This window comes from Pinus tabuliformis, chromosome 6 (assembly GCF_031772625.1).
Source record: "Pinus tabuliformis cultivar Carrire ecotype Pingquan chromosome 6, CPIR1, whole genome shotgun sequence".
In the NCBI taxonomy this organism is placed as follows: Eukaryota; Viridiplantae; Streptophyta; class Pinopsida; order Pinales; family Pinaceae; genus Pinus; species Pinus tabuliformis.
In genome coordinates this window covers 828,360,714-828,378,894 of record NC_142292.1, presented here as the reverse complement: position 1 = coordinate 828,378,894, position 18,181 = coordinate 828,360,714, and the positions used below count along the sequence as shown (strand labels likewise).

At 34.2% G+C, this 18,181-nt stretch overlaps 1 long non-coding RNA gene across 1 annotated transcript in view; it reads right to left on the bottom strand.

Moving 5' to 3' along the window:
- Positions 1-16,709: 16,709 nt before the first annotated feature.
- The window catches only part of LOC149261391 (uncharacterized), a 28,215-nt gene continuing 26,743 nt past the window's right edge, over positions 16,710-18,181 (bottom strand). The window contains exon 3 of the long non-coding RNA XR_016258438.1: positions 16,710-16,804. This is a non-coding gene — a long non-coding RNA (uncharacterized LOC149261391). The remainder of the gene's footprint in view (positions 16,805-18,181) is intronic.

The window sequence follows — 18,181 nt, the reverse complement described above, 5'->3', positions numbered from 1 at the left end:
TTGAATATATGTTTTACTATATATTATTACATAAGATTACTATCTTACTAAAAAAGAGCTCAACCAAAAGCATAATGATTATTTTACAAAACTACAAAAATAAGGGAAAGACTCACTTTAGGTACATTCAATTAATCTTTACAGATTTTAATTTAAGGATTTTTTTTTTAAAGGAACACTTCATGGGACATTTTATAGCATTTCCTCACATTCATGGATGATACTCATAGCAAACTCACTAGGAATATTAAGTGACACACTTATCAGCATTAATAATAATGCATAACTCACTAGGGACATTAAGTGAGACACATAATAGAGGTAGCCAATATAGCAAATCGATCATGAAGTCCCTCAAGCCCCCAAACTCTCTTAAGCAAAAAATTACCAAAAATAGTGATATAATCCATGCTTTGAATTTGTAGTTCAATATTTAGATATACCAATTTATTAATAATGAATTATGTGTGTGAGAGAAAGAGAATACAAAATTCAATTTTTTTATTTATAATTAAAAGAGAGACACCCTTTGAATGGACCTCCATTATTAAAAGAAAGTATTCAAAAATTTGAGGAAACTTAATTTTTCTCATTATTTGTTTTCAATAAATTAAAGCTTTTCAAAAAGTTAATAATTTAAATCATCTTAAAATCAACCTATTTTTTTAAATAAAATTGTGGCAAATATCCATCTGTTAAATAAATAAATTTATAGCTTTTATTTTTTACTTGATTTAAAAAAATGAATTTATTGACCATTAAAGTTATTCCATGTAAAATTAAACACCTAGTTTAAGGAGGTGATGTTTTTGCTTGGAAAACAATAGAATTTTTGCCCTGAAATTCAGTGGAAATTTGTAGAGCTTTAAGTTACTTCTACCAAATTTTTAAGATTTTGGATTCCTCAGAAATTTTTGATAATACCAAATCTATTTCCACCTAAAAAAAATTATTTAAACACTCTTAAAGTTAAATTTTTTGGAAAAGAAAAAACACACAACCTAATCCAGAGTAGAAATAACCATATGGTGTACACTCCAACCCTGCCTTCTTGAAGTTGAAAAGGTCGACTCTCCTTAATCAATCCAGACAAAAACATGAGAGGATTAGTTAAGTGGTGCGGATCGAGGGTTACACCAGATCATTAAGATTCCCTTGCAACCTTAATTTCAGTGATGTTCCCTCGTATTAAATATTTATAATTATGTTCCTCATTATTAGATATTTATAAAATTAAAAATCAGGAACAATTGAGGTATACCACCTCGATCATGTGGTTGAGCACAACCAAATAAAAAGGTTTGGGAAAGTGTAACAACATCAAATAATTGCATTACATGTGAAAATGACTAAGACTTTTGAACATAATCATAATCTCACATAGATGTGGTGTCTACTCTTTCCATTCAAACTCAAAATCCATATTGCTTTCTTGATATGCTTGAATAATAAGCAGTAGCTTATACCATATGTCATTTCAAAAGTGTAGAATTTTGGTGATTACTCTTTCCATTCAAACTCAAAATCCGTATTGCTTTCTTGATATGCTTGAATAATAAGCAGTAGCTTATACCATATGTCATTTCGAAAGTGAAGAATTTTATTTGAAGCGGTAAATATTTTTATAGTTTTATAATTAATTTAGATTTTCAAAAGTAAAGATTTTTAAATAAGATTAAATTTAAGGTTAATTGAATTTAGGTTGGATAGTTAAAAGAAGTTGTTTTTCTATTTGATTTCATTTGTGACGTTTTTTTTTTTTTTTTTTTTATAAATTCACTATATTAACAAGGTATTAGTAATTTTTATTGTTTAGTGCTTAAGGGAGGATGAGATGTTTCCAAACTTTTTCAGCCCGTAAGGGTTAACTTAAGTGGTCACATCAATTCAACTCTCTTGATCTTTCTCTTGATCCTCTTACGATGAGATGCTTAAGCCTTAGGCGCTAGTAGTTTGTCCTAACTAACAACCATTGATAATATACTATGCATCTCATTAAAAACCAAATAGAAAAGATTTAGTGTTTTATGATTATGCTTCCTATTGCATATGTTATATATGCAATGATCATGAGATAGGTTTCATTTGTTATTATCCATATTGCTTCAAAAAGGTAGGATATTTTTTCAATAAGGTTTATAATAATCTAAGTTTTAGCTAAGCCTATCAACTTTAAGTTTAAATGAATAAACATCACACATTTGATGGTAAACAAAATATGATAAAATTGGAAACACAAGCACCACAAAGAATAAGAGAATGTATGTAAAAGAGGGTAAACATGAAGAAGAAAATGACATTGTTAGATAAGGAAGGAAGCCACATAGAAGACCACAACATCATGTGCATTATGAATAAAAGTTTGATTGATATTTACACAGACCGAAATAATTGAGCACATTGCATAAAGAAAATAAGTGAAACTAGAGGATTATAGGAATTTAGAGGTATTATTTAGAATTATCATTAGGATAATTGAAATTTTATTGAATCTCTAAGTTTTATGAGAGCTAACATTTCCAATGAACAAAACTAGTGAAAACTAGTGATTAGTTGGCACAACTACATCATACTTAACTATTGTCAACATAAGTAGCTTGATGAAATGATTGGAATAAATGAACTAGAAAAGCTAGGAAGAAGCCATAAAACTCAAAAGAACCTTGAATGTTGTATGTGTGACTCTCTTCAAATATTGAACTTGATCAATAATCCATTATAGCAATTCAAGTTCATATAATTATTGCCTTAGTCATATAAACCTTTTTTAAGTGACTATAATTGATAGGCATGTTTTGGGATATAAATGTGTTGATTATCTTTGACATTAATGCTTTTTATGGCAATGGCATTAATTAAACATTAACATGGTTGGTGTTTACTTATATGATATCGATGAGATTTTTCCATTGATGATTCCTTTGATGGTGTGATTAATATTAATGGACCTATGTTGATGAGTCCATTGTTAGTGTAATGTTCCAATTCCTTATTCACTATGGCTCCTCTATTAGTTGTAATTTGTCGATTTCCATCTAATTGGTCATCCTTTGCTTTGCTTAATCTAGTTTGGATCAACCCTTTTATCTTAAAAATTAACCATCATTAGCTTAAGTAGCTTGATGAAATTATTGGAATAAATGAATTAGAAAAGCTCGGAAGAAGCCATAAAACTCAAACAAACCTTGAATGTCGTATTTGTGACCCTCTTCGAATATCTTCAAATATTGAACTTTTGATCAAGAATCCATTATAAAAATTCAAGTTCCTAGCCATGTCAACCTTTTTTAAGTGATTGTAATTGATAGACATGTTTTGGGATGTAAACATGTTGATTATCTTTGACATTAATGATTGTTATGGTGATGACATTAATAAAAAACATTAACATGGTTGTTGTTGACTTATATGATATCAATGAGCTTTTGTCATCGATGATTCCTTTGAAGGTATGATTAATATTAATGGGTATATGTTGATGAGTCCATTATTAGTGGAATGTTCCCATTCCTCATTCACTATGGTTCCTCTATTAATTTTCTTTTGTCAATTTCCATCTAATTGGTCATCATCTGCTTTGCTTAATCCAATTTTGACCAATCCTTTTATCTTAAAAATTAACTATTTTCTCAAAATTGATATACAATCATTTGGTGATTGAACATCCAATCAATTCTACTTCCCCTTGGTACTTTTGGTATAATATTAAAGTTTAATTACAGATTAGGCACGAATCAACATTATGGAATGGAAACTTAACTAGCTAAAACATACCTTAGAACATGTTTCCCCTTACCTAGATTACCCACCTTGTGGAATAGTGGCTCAAAATCCCTTACCAAAAGAACCAAGCCGAACACCCCAACCTAATCAATAACTCCCATAAGATCAAACAAATTATTGATATATTGTGTTAGGTCCCTATAATACTAGTGATTCCCCCATTACTATTGTAGTTGTATCCCTTATTAATATTGTTGTGCCCCTATTGTCCCCATATTATTATCACTGTGCCCCATAGAATCTCTCTATTGTTATTTTTGTGCCTTTATATTATTATTGTTAGGTCAGCTTGGTTATATTGTGATCCCTTAGACTCCTATATATTAAAGGAGGTTTTGTCATTTGAATCATCTAAGAATTGTTCATTTGTGTAATGTAAAGGAGGTTGCCCCCTCGAAGAGGCTTATTTCTAAGGCGTTGATCTATCTTTTCTATCTTTTTGTGAGCTGGTTTCCTAACATTTGGTATCAGAGCTTTGGATTCTAGGGTTTCGCTGCTCCAAACAAGACATCATGGCATTTTCGCTATAACTTTTTTTCTGCGACATTTCAGAAGCGAAAAAAAAAAACCCATTTGAGACAAAATCGCGCTGAACCTCGAGTTCGAATTTCAGATCTTGTCTCGCTATATTCTCGGAGATATGATATGAGGAAATTAGGGTTTTTGCAGACCCCCGAATTACATTTCAAACAGGTCACCTTGGGAAAATCGTCATAACTTTCGCTCTGAATATCAGGTTGAATTTTCGTAAGAAGTTACAAAAAGAAAACGGACTGTAGTTTTTGTGAGTATCATTTTCAGATCCTAAGGTTGAAATAATGAGACGCGGCACGTCATACAATTTCACTCTACTGAACTAGTCTATAATTAGGTCACCGTGGGAGATTTGGCATAACTCTTTCTTAGAGAATCCAATCTTGATCAAACTTGCGGGGTTAGAAAGAAGACTCAAAGGGATACCGGAGGACAAGATTTCAGATATTCAAGATCTACGGGTACAGAGATACAACAGATTCAATATCGAGCTCTTACAAAGTGAAAAAAAAAAGGTGTGTAATTTTTTTTTATTTTGCATAAGATTGATTGGAAAAATTAGTTTGAAAGAATTCAAAGGGAATAGTGAAGAATTATTAGCATTAATTAATGCCCCGAAAAAAAGAAATGGAAACACCTAATAAACAACCTGAAACCTCTAGCATGACTCGTGAAGAAGAGGAATAAATGCAACATGATATATCAAAATTACAATGCCAAGTACAACAAATTTCACTCTCACTAAAGGTAAATGAAGCCAAGATGAATAGCGTGGAAGCTAATATGAATGGCATGCAAGTTAAGATGAATGACATGGACGCTAAGATGGAAGCTAAGATGAATGGCATGGACGATAAGATGGAAGAATTGAAGATAAATTTGAATAAGTTGCTACAAGAAATGGTCACTAATGGTGAAAGGGTAGTAAAGGAAACTCATGATGAGAACAAAAGAAATGTTAATCATGATTTCATAAACTCTAATGTTGGATTGAAGACCCACCATATTCCAAAAATCGATATGAGGAAGTTTGATGGCAAGGATCCTGCAACATGGATACTACAGATGGAGCAATTTTTCGATCTCCATAATGTGCAAAACACACAAAAGGTGCGTATTACAACTTCATATTTGGAACCAAATCAGTTTGTATGGTATCGATGGCTTTGCTCTCGTAAACAAATTGTCACTTGAGCAATTTTTACAGAAGAAATGACAGCACATTATGAAGATACAAAAAACAACACATTTTTTAGCCAATTGATAAGTCTCAAACAAAAAGGTTCAGTGATGGAGCACATTGAGGACTTCCAAAAATTGAACATAAGGGTAAAAGATATTCCAAAGGAGCATAGGATTGATGTGTTCATAGGGACTTTAAAGGATAATATCCAACATGAGGTTCGCCTTTGGGAACCTGATTCATTGGAGAAGACATTCAGGTTAGCAAGAAAAATGGAAAGCAAAATTATGGCAACTAGGAAGCCTACCACTCACAACTATAAAGATGGAAGTGATGTTGCCCCTAGCCTTCCACAACCTATAAGGTTGACACCACAACAATTGGAAGAAAAAAGAGCAAAAGGGCTTTGTTACAGTTGTGATAGCAAATACACTAAAGGTCGTAAGTGTGCTGAGAAGAAATTATTCTACATAGATTGTGAAGAGGAGGAAAAAAAAGAACGAGAAATGTCAAAAGAATAGGATATACTCCAAGAACAAACCCTAGATAAAGAAGAAATGAATTCGACCATATATTGTAATGCATTAGTTAGAATTACCACTCCTCAAACTATCAAGATAGAAGGACATATCAAGAAGAAAAAGGTAATAGTGTTGATTGATTCAGGAAGTATCCACAATTTTATTCATTGTAAGATAGCAAAAGAATTAAATTGCTTCCTATATCCAGCACCAAAGTGTCAAGTGATCGTTGCAAGTGGAGGAACCATAAATTGCTTTGGAAAGTGCCATAATATCAAGCTATCCATGGGAGAATATGTATTGAATAGCTCAATGCTTTCCATTCCAATGGGTGGTGTTGATGTTGTACTAGGAGTCCAATGGTTACAATCCTTGGGTACAACAGCGTTTAATTTTCAAGAATTTTTCATGAAATTTTCTGCGAAAGGAAAGCAAGTTGAATTAAGGGGTATTGCAGGGAAACCGGGAAAGATAATCAGCTCTAACAGTATGACAAAGCTTCTAAAAAAGGAACAACAAGGTGTAATTGCACAATTATGTTCGTTAGATGTTTCCACATCGAAATCATCTATTTCTCCAGATCTCCAAAAAGTCTTGGACAATCATTCCAAGGTATTTGAGACTCCCAAAGGTCTCCCACCTATTCGTAATCAGGATCATGCTATTCATTTGATTCCAAGAAGTTTTCCTCCAAACATCAGGTTGTACAGATATCCCTATGCCCAAAAGAGTGAAATTGAACGTATGGTTGCAGAAATGCTAGAGGCTGGTATAATTCAACCTAGTCAAAGTTCTTTCTCTGCTCCACTAGTATTGGTGCACAAGAAGGATGGATCATGACGCATATGTCCGCATTATAGGGAGCTCAACAAGTTCACTATTAAAGATAAATTTCCCATTCCTGTCATTGATGAATTATTGGATGAATTGCATGGATCAATTTACTTCACCAAGTTAGATCTTCGTTCAGGATATCATCAAATCAGAATGAAGACTGAAAACATTTCAAAAACAACATTTAGAACTCATGAGGGTCATTATGAATTTTTGGTCATGCCTTTTGGCCTTACCAATGCACCTTCTACATTTCAAGGTTTGATGAATTCCATTTTCAAACCCTTCCTTAAAAAATGTATGTTAGTATTTTTTGATGATATACTAATCTACAACAAGTCTTGGAAGGATCATGTTGATAGGATGTTACAACTATTGGAGGAGAAACAGTTATATGCAAAAAGATCCAAATGTTTCTTTGGAGTACAAGAGGTGGAATATCTGGGTCATATTGTATCTCATGAAGGTGTTAAGGTAGACCCTAGCAAAATTAAAGCCATTAAGGAATTGAAAATCCCCACATCCATAAAGCATCTGCGATGATTTCTTGGGTTGACAGGGTATTATCGCAAGTTTGTTAACAATTATGGGAGAATAGCAACACCTCTAACAACATTATTGAAGAAGGATGCATTTTCATGGACTCCAGAAGCAACAAAGGTCTTCGAACATCTTAAAGAGGCAATGTGCCAAGCACCAGTCTTAGCTACACCAGACTTCACAAAAAACTTTATTGTGGAATGTGATGCTTCAGGAAATGGAATTGGTGTTGTTTTAATGCAATATGAAAGACCCATTGCTTTCGAAAGTCGTCCAATCAAGGGAAAGTATTTACACAAAGCTATTTATGAGAAGGAAATGTTAGCAATATTACATGCATTTAAGAAATGGAAACCCTACCTAAAGGGAAGACACTTCAAGGTAAAAACGGATCATGATAGCCTTAAATACTTTTTAGAACAAAGATTATCCTTTGAAGAGCAACAAAAATGGGTCACAAAGATGTTGGGTTATGACTTTGAAATCATCTACAAAAAAGGGAAGCAAAATGTTGTGGCAAATGCACTATCAAGAAAGGATGTGGATGTGGAAGCATTGTTGTGCGCCATTTATATTATCCAACCAGATTGGATAAACGAAGCAAGGGAGGAATGGAAGAATGACGAAGAAGTGTATGCACGTATTCGAAAGTTACAACAAAATTCTAGTACATCTGATACATTTAGCTGGAAAAATGATTCGTTATGGTACAAAAATCGCTTATACCTCTGTAAAAATTCCCAACTCAAACAAAAGATTCTTATGGAATTGCACACTTCTCCCTTACGAGGGCACTCGGGATTTTTAAAAACTTACCACAGGGTTAAGAATGATTTTTTTTTAGATGGCCTTAAATCAGATATTCAAAAGTTTGTGGTGAAATGTTTGGTTTTCCAACAAAATAAAGTTGAAACAACTAAGATCCCAGGCCTATTACAACCTTTATCCATTCCAAGCCAACGTTGGAAAAAGGTTTCAATGGATTTTATCACAAGTTTACCCAAGTCTGAAGGAAAGAGTGTCATCATGGTGGTAGTTGACAGAGTTACCAAGTATGCACATTTTTGTGCATTATCACCATCCATTTAAAGCCAGTACAGTTTCTACTGCATTTATGGAAACAATTCAAAAGCTACATGGAAACCCAAAAATTATTGTAAGTGACAAAGATCCCATTTTCACTGGAAATTTTTGGACAGAATTATTTTCTTGTCTTGGTACTCAGTTAGCTCATAGCTCATCTTATCATCCTCAATCTGATGGGCAAACTGAGATAGTAAACAAATGTTTGGAATGATATCTTTGTTGCTTTATATCTGATAAACAGACACAATGGGTCAAATGGTTGCCTCTAGCTGAATGGTGGTATAACACTTCCTTCCATACTGCAACAAAAATGACCCCATTTATGGCACTTTATAGATATCAGCCACCATCCATCACATCATATTTAAAAGAAAATTCTAAGGTTCAAGCAGTGGAACATCACATCGAGCATCAACAACAAGTTCTCCAACTCTTAAAGGATAACCTCGTGTTAGCACGAAATAGAATGAAACAACAGGCAGATCAACATCGCAGCGAAAGAAGTTTTGATGTAGGTGACTGGGTATTCCTACGACTACAACCATATAAACAAATGTCCCTCAAGCAAGCTAAGAATGATAATAAATTATAACCAAAGTATTATGGTCCGTACAAGGTGTTGCAAAATATTGGTACTATGGCATACAAATTGGAACTTCCTGCAGCTTCTCGAGTGCACCCAGTTTTCCATGTTTCATGTTTAAAGAAGGTTATAGGCGACAAGCTCTCAATTCAAACAATATTGCCAGAACTTAATGAAGAAGGAAAAATTATATTGGAACCGGAAGCAGTCACAGAAACAAGAACTCTATAACTATGAAATCGATCAATTTCAGAGTATCTCATCAAGTAGAAGAACTTATCCACTGAAGATTCCACATGGGAGGATGAGAATTTTATACAGAAGCATCCAGAACTACTCAAGCGTTAAGGACAACACTTTTTTGAAGAAGAGGGGCATGTTAGGTCCCTATAATACTAGTGATTACCCTATTACTATTGTAGTTATATCCCTTATTAATATTGTTGTGCCCCTATTGTCCCCATATTGTTATCACTGTGCCCCATATAATCCCTCTATTGTTATTTTTGAGCCTTTATATTATTATTGTTAGGTCGGCTTGGTTATATTGTGACCCCTTAGACTCTTATTATAGAAAGGAGGTTTTGTCATTTGAATCATCTAAGAATTGTTCATTTGTGTAATGTAAAAGAGGTTGCCCCCTCGAAGAGGCTTATTTCTAAGGCATTGACATATCTTTTCTATCTTTTTGTGAGCTGGTTTCCTAACATATTGGTTAATAGTTCATCATTCACTATTAATTCTAAAAGTTAATTTCTAGATATCTTCATAACTTATGCAACAAAGCAGTATGAATAAATCAAGTAAGTAATGAATCTATTAACCAAACATATCATCATCTACTATTGGCTATAGGTTAAATATTAAATTTTAGACATTTTTATAGCTTTACACTTTTTTTCTTTTTTCTTTTTATGTTAGGATTAGCCTTAATGTTGGATGGAAGAACTATCTACCCAACCTTGAACACTTCATAAAATAATATTTATCCACATAATTAACTCTCATCCCCAACCTTATTGCACCGAGAGGCGCATTCTACACATTCTACAACCTAGTATGAGGGTGATGTGCGATTACGTCGATGCATAATGTGGAGTTGACACATGTCCCTCTTAAAGTAAAAATAAAATATTCTTTAAATAAAAATGCAATGTCAGTTATAATGAATATGCATGTTTAGTTAGTTTTAATTAATATCATTATAAAACATCAAAAAATCTCAACCTCACTATGGTCACTGGATTTGTTGTTGATATTAGAACCTAATGTGGTAAGAATATTTCACTCTCTCAGTCATAAATAAAATATTTAGATGTCCACATAACATAATATAATTTCATATCAATTTTAAAAAGAGATAAGTAATTAGAAGTTTAAAAAAGTATGAGTAAGATGTTTAAAACTTATACTTTTAAAAAATATTTCAACACATGATTTAAATAAACTAGTACAACCACATTAAAAATATTAATGTGGTTGATACAGCCGGAGGCTTCATTTGTATTTACCATTGATAAATATATAACAAAAAAACTATTGCAACAAAAATATTATTATTAACATTGATACATAAGTGTTGAAGAGTTTTTATCCTTTACAACTAAGATATAAGGTAGTTTTTCTAAAATTAGGTATGCTTTGAAAATCCTTAAGAAATTGGTGGGCGTTCACACATCAATTTTTTTTTAATTTATTAAAAGTCAATGCAACTTAAAAAACACTCTTTCAGACAAAAACATATGCTAAGCATATTTCCTTGAGAGTTAATCTAGACTGTCAATTAAAAAAATAAAAATAAAAAAGTCAGCAACTCCTCACCCACCTGAAGTTGAAATAGAAAGTCTGCAAATAACTATTTGAAGATGTATGTTAACTAATATATATATATATATATATATAATAAAATATTCAATGTCCAAAGAAAAAAGTAATTTAAAGTTAAAATAATAAAAAATATTAAGTACTTCCAATAAGAATAATAAGAAGGAGAGATGTAATTCATTCAATTCTTAATATAAAACCAGCCTAGATCCATCTTAATCCAAGATCTATCAAGCACCGAGAGGGATCAAATCTCTTGAGGTATAAACTTTTCCTCAAGTTTTGCACTCAAAAAAGAGGTTTGCACCTCGAGAGATTTGATCCCTCTCAATGTTTGATAGATCTGGGTTAAGATGAATCTAGGTTGGTTTTAGTCATGTGCGGTCATACAAAATTTGTTGAACATCTAATTATTTTGATCATTTTAAATATGTTAAATATGTCTAAGAATAATTTGGTAAATTTAATTTTAAATTTGTTTAGTTACCTCAGTTTGTTGAGATGAAGAGATTGTTAGTAACTTGAATGATGAAAAATGATTAAATATAAATTTTGAGTGCAAAGTAACAAAGTGACAATGTAACAATAAATAGATAGATAGATATGGAGAGAGTGTGTGTATGTTTGGGGGTGAGATAAAGAGGGAGAGACAATGGGAGATAGAGATATAGATGGAGGGGACAGAGATGTACTTACACTGAAATCAATGCACACTATTAATCTAATTACTTTGAAATTAATGTACATCATACATCTAGATGCATCTAATTAGAAATCATCTACACTGAAATCAATGCATCTATAGCAAACAATCAAATAAGATTAAATATCAACATCTACACTGAAATCAATGCATCTAGTGCAAGCAATTAAATAGAATTAGAAATCAATATCTACATTGAAACCAATGCATCCAGTGCAAGCAATCAAATAGGAGTAGAAATCAACATCTACACTGAAATCAATGCATCTAGTGTAAGGTATTAAATAGGATTAGAAATCAACATCTACATTGAAATCAATATATCTAGTGCAAACGATCAAATAGAATTAGACTCATCAAAACTACATTGAAATCAATACATCTATTTAAGTAAAAAACCAAAATATTCATGACTTTCTCAATCTAACTTCTATTTCTATAATTGTCTTTGTGTGTCTTTGTCTTCTTCCCTCTCTCTCCACCTTCCATTCCTTGTCTATCTCCCTCCCTCTCTCCTTTGTCTCCCCCGTCTCTCTCTCTGCCTCTCCCTCCCTTTTTCTATCTTTCTCTTCTTCCCTCTCTCCCCCTGCCCTCTATATCTATACATCCCTCCAACTCTCCTTATTTGTCTCTCTACCTCGACCCCGCTAAATACACATCTCTCTCTCTCTCTCTCTCTATATATATATATATATATATATATATATATATCCCTCTATCTCTCCTTCTTTACCTCTCTATATCAACCCGAAAAGATACACTCTCTCTCTCCATATCTATCTATCTCTTCCCCTTCTCTCTCTCAAGCCCTAAACAAACACACTCTCTTCGTATTTATCTCTCTCTCTCTCTCCATATATATATCTCTTCCTCCCTCCCTCTTTCTCTTTGCCTCTCTCCCCCCCTCCATCTATATCTCTATCTCGCATTGTCTCTCTTTCTCACCCCAAAAACATAGACACTCTCTCTCCATATCTATCTATCTCTCTCTCTCTTCCCTCTTGTTCTCCTCTCTCCCTCACCATCTCTCCCTTGTCACTCCCTCTCCCTCTCCACCTTTCTCTCTCTATGTCTATCTTCCCCTTCCAACTCCATCTCTCTCTCCTCTCTCTACCTTCCTCTCCCACCTCCCTCTGTCTCTCCCCCCCATCGCACTCTATTTTTCTCTCCACCCTCCAACTCTCCTATTATCTCCCTCCCTCTCTCCTTCACTCTCTCACCCTCTCTCCCCCCTCCATATCTATATCTCCCTATCTCTCTCTATCTCTATCCTCTCCTTTTCTCTTTCTTCCCTCATCTCCTCCCTCTCTCTCATTCCATCTTAATCTCTCCCTTCCCACTCCCTCTCTCTCTCCACCTCTATCTCTCAATGTCTTTGTTCTTCCCTCCCTCTCTCCTCCTCTCTCTCTTCCTTCATCTCTCTCCCTATCTCTCCCACCTCTATGTCTCTATCTCCCACTCTCACAGTGTTAATCACTTTGCTTTCTATCTTCGCTTGGATCCTTGGTTAAGATGCATATATCCTAGTTCTTTATAATATTATTTATATTATATAAATTTCACATATGTATTTCTCATTTTTAATTTATTAAAACCACTATTTAATCTCCATGGGAATATTTTTAGTAGTCAAAAGTAATTATAACATTTTTGCTTTTAGATTTAATTAAAAATTTGTTATAAAATTAAATTAAAATAAAGTATTTGTAAAATATTTTGATTTTGAAATAAGTTATGGTTTTTGGGCATGTGGTATTGAATAGCCATAGTAATGGCCCATTGTATTGTAATGGGATAATTAAAAGCCATGATCTGTAATATAATAATCAAAACCCTAGATGGAAGCCCATGGTATCGATAAACCATAGTATTAGCCCATGGTATTATGATTGTCTTCCGTCCTCTCCCTCTCTATGTCTCTCTCTTATGGGTATTGGCCCATGATATAGTAAAAAAAACCTATTTTAATTGATAGATAAAATGTATCAATATACATGTTATGTAAAATATTTTAATGTCAAATATATATACATATATTCTTTAAAAAAATTATGCATATATCATACGAAGTAATTGAAAAAAAAAAAAAAATCATGGTTTTAAAACATTTTGAAATAGTTTCATTATTTTACTTTTGGTCTTTTCTTTTTCAAGTATATATATTACAAATTAATTATATATATATTCACTACAAATTCATTGAGATTTATCGAGAAAAATAGAATTATTTTTTCCAAATTTTACACTCATCTAAACAAATTGATCACTTTATACACGTACTATCCCTCTACACACCTGCTAAATCCATACTTAAAATGAATCCATACCTGTTAACTCCCATCCTCAATCTCAAGAGGAACTACACCCTATAGAAACATCGTGAATCTCAAGACTAACTAAACCCTATAGAAACGAAACAATCTACGTATCACACGAATTTAAATTTATTCCACAATCTTAACGAAACAATCTATGTATCACACGAATTTAAAATTTATTCTACAATCTTATAAAACAAGGCATCTTGTGGAATTGAAGAGGAAGCGGCGCTAGGTTTTCGCCTTTCGGCTCTGGTTGCTGTAAGTGCCTGCGGCGGCAGGGCTTCCTTGGGGTTCAGGCCGCCCCGACTCTGCTTGGTGCTCCGTCGGGCCCGCTGCACCTGGTGGGGTTTCGTCGTTTCTGCAGCTCCTTCTTGTGACATAGCTTCAATCTCGGGTCACCGCTACCCTCTTTCCCCGGGACAGCGCATCACTGGTTACGGTTTTGCTGGAGCTCGGCACTTGGGTGGCGGCGGTGTGAACAATCTCGGCGGCTTTCGGCGCATCCCCTGAGCTTCTGTTATTTGCATTTTATTATAGAGCTGCGGTTATTTGTGCTCTGTTTTTGGGCGGCGGCGGAGCTGCTTTCATCCCCTTCGGGTCTTCGGGGTTTCTGACACTCTTCGGACCTCTATTTTGAGGGCTCCTCCTAACCTGTATTGATTCTTGGAGCGGGAGCGGGGGCTTTCTTGGCCTTATGGGGGCGAGGTGGCTGCCCCAGCTGCCTCTGCCCCCGGATCCGAATCTCCATGGCTCTTGTTGGGCCCTGATGGGCTCACCTGCTGAGCTATGGGGTTTCTATTTTTGGTTTTTCGCTGGCTTACCTGGACAGTTATTGGAAGCGTTGAGGGATTGTGGTGTGGATCTGTCTCTACACCGATTCGTGCCGCCTCTTCAATGACTTGTACTGGACGGCCTTGTCTTATGGCTTCTTTGGACATGGGCGGTATCTTCCTCTGGCGACTCAAAGCAGGAGAGTTGAGGGGGTGGGGGGGGTGGCTATCTGGCTGCCCTCTTTCCATTTCGTGCCTCTCCTCTTTGACTTGGTGGTCATTCGAACTTTCTGCTCTATCTACAGGAGCCTTTGTTTATTTTCTGTTTTTAGTTTTGAGATGGGTTGTGGTATCCTCCTGTGTGAGGTTTACTGATCCATTCTTCTTGCTGCCCTGTTTTGAGGGTTTTTGGGTCTACGTTTATTTACTGTTATTATTAGTTATTAGCTTGTAGGGTTGGCGTACACTTCTGTTGGGGTGTACATACCCTGTTTCTGGATGCCCTGTCCGAGGGCTTTATCGGCATACTTCTCTGAAGTATTGGTTATTGTAAGTGGTATACCACATATCTGCATATGCCTTGGCATCAACAGCATGTAATCTCTATTATCTCTATTTTAATAGAAATTACGAACTCTATTTTCCCCGGAAAAAAAAAACAAGGCATCTTGTAATACTATTACAAGAATACAAAGCCCCACTTCTGAGGCTTCACTATTGCCATACAATCGTACAAATGTTTCTTTAGAAATGGCGAAATACTTTTTTGCACACTTTCGCACCCAGGAAAGGAGCCCAATTTACCAGATTCCAAGCCTAGAATAAGAAACAATACAGTAATATGGAAGATAACGTTCCAGGTTTTTCTGATCAAGTTGCAGGCCATAAAATAGAAAAGGAAAAAGTTAAATAATGTTCACAAACTCACCGAAAGGAATTCCGATTCTTTCTGTAAATGACAATCCGGGCCGTGGAATGCAAAGAAAAGGAATACTAACGCTCTTTTGACCAAGCCCAAAGCTACCAAATGCAAAATACTTTCAAATGAAGAAAGAAACAATAAATAAACGCTAACGAACGTGCCCAACAAATTTATGAGTGATTTTTTCTGTATCAAATCCTGCGTCTCGAAATGCAAGTTACAGAAAACAAGAAACCGAACTCCGCATTTTTTGGCCAAATTGCAAAATAATGCATTTATGGTAATACAGTATCAAGTTGCGAGCCGTAAAATGCCAGACTATTTTTCCCCCAAATTGCAATGCGTAAAATTTAAAGAAGATGTACGCAATTTCAAGAAAGATTGAAAGAAAACTTTATAAAACATAGTGAAAAGAGCTGTAAAATCGCAATCCCCAAATTGCAACGCGTAAAATTTAAAGAATATGTACACAATTTCAAAAAAGATTGAAAGAAAACTTTATAAAACATAGCAAAAAGAGCTGTAAAATCGCAATCCCCAAATTGCAACGCGTAAAATTTAAAGAATATGTACACAATTTCAAGAAAGATTGAAAGAAAACTTTATAAAACATAGAGAAAAGAGCTGTAAAATCGCAATCCCCAAATTGCAACGCGTAAAATTTAAAGAATATGTACACAATTTCAAGAAAGATTGAAAGAAAACTTTATAAAACATAATGAAAAGAGCTGTAAAATCGCAATCCCCAAATTGCAACGCGTAAAATTTAAAGAATATGTACACAATTTCAAGAAAGATTGAAAGAAAACTTTATAAAACATAATGAAAAGAGCTGTAAAATCGCAATCCCCAAATTACAACGCGTAAAATTTAAAGAATATGTACACAGTTTCAAGAAAGATTGAAAGAAAACTTTATAAAACATAATGAAAAGAGCTGTAAAATCGCAATCCCCAAATTGCAACGCGTAAAATTTAAAGAATATGTACACAATTTCAAGAAAGATAAAAACAAACCCTAATAAACATAGCGAAAAGAACTGTAAATTCAACATTACCTGAAACCGCGTACTGTTGGCTGAAAGTAAGGATTTGGTCTCCACGAATTTTCTTTGAAATTATACGCAAATTTCATTGTCTCCAGCCTCGATCGTCATCTGGACTTTCCAACTCGAGACATGGCCGGAATTTTCGCCCCATGCTGCAGAGACAAACACAAATTATTGTTTTACTCGCTTCCCAGCAACTTCGTATCATTTCGTCAAATGATTTCTTTCCTCTGCCAATTTGCTCATGCGAAAGGATTCATTAGAGATAATTTATGGCGGAAATTTTGGGAACCATGCCTTTTCTGCGATTCTAAGGAACTTCTGTACATTGGCCGAGAAGGGTTTGGTTGATACATATTGAAAGGAGCAATCTTGTCTGTTACAGATAGCGACAGCATTTGTCGGTGAGGAACTCTGAAAAAGATTGATCATTTATAGGATACTCAAAAGAAAACATAGATCTGTAATTTAACATAATTTTTTCAAAATCTATGGTTTAATGAGATTTTAAAATTCTGAAAACATGGTTTAGTGGATTTTCATGGGGTTTTAGAATTTGGGAAACATGGTTTAGTGCTTACCTAGTGTAACAGCTCATCTTGCTCCGCATTTTATTTGTATTTAAAAAGTATTGTATTTCATTAATTTATAAATTAATGAAATATCTTTTACTTTATTTCAATATTTATAAAAAATTAAGCATAGGGAGAGGGGTTTATAAACTTCAATTCTATTCTCGAAGTTGGCATATCATTTTTATATGTTTTTAAATTACTACCCTATAAGGTTGTATGTCAATTTTCATATGTCATATGGTGTATATAGAATTACCATTGAGAGGGTGTTAATTTTCATCTTTTTAATAATTTTTTTTTTTTAACAAAAAGAGGATAGGAAGAGGGGAAAGGCATTAGGAGAGAGAAGAAAGTGTTCTACACATCAAGACATCGATTCTAATTCTAGGCCTTGTTCCCAGAGCAATGAGTTGGAGTCGATGGGAAAAGATCTGCTGGAAGGAAGCCATTAAAGCATCCCACATCAACTAGCGCGAGTGTAACCTACAAGTCAATAATTTGAAAGAACTCAGACGAATAAAGATGAAGTAATCATTCTGAACTAAATTTCTGGCATGCAAAAGATGTGGCTAGCGCACGACATAAATCCTCTGAATCCAACTTTGATAATTTGAATGTTTGGCATGCTTGATTGAACGTTCTTTATTGATTATTTTATCCTATTCTATTGAGGCTTTCAACCTTTACCATAGGGAACTTTTCCCACCAACAGAAAGAGAGGAAGTGGCAAGAGAGGAAGGAGGGAGATATATTCCCTTAACCTACTTTGTTTTTGGTTTTGTTTTGGTAGTAGTGTTTACACAGGGTATACATACATACTAGGCCCATAATAAGATTGCATTTGAAAATTACACCAAACCAAGATTTTGTTTATTGGAAACCACCACAATAAATGTAAGATTTTGGAGGGGAATTAAGTTTGCACATCTCTAACCACCACCAACAACATTCTCC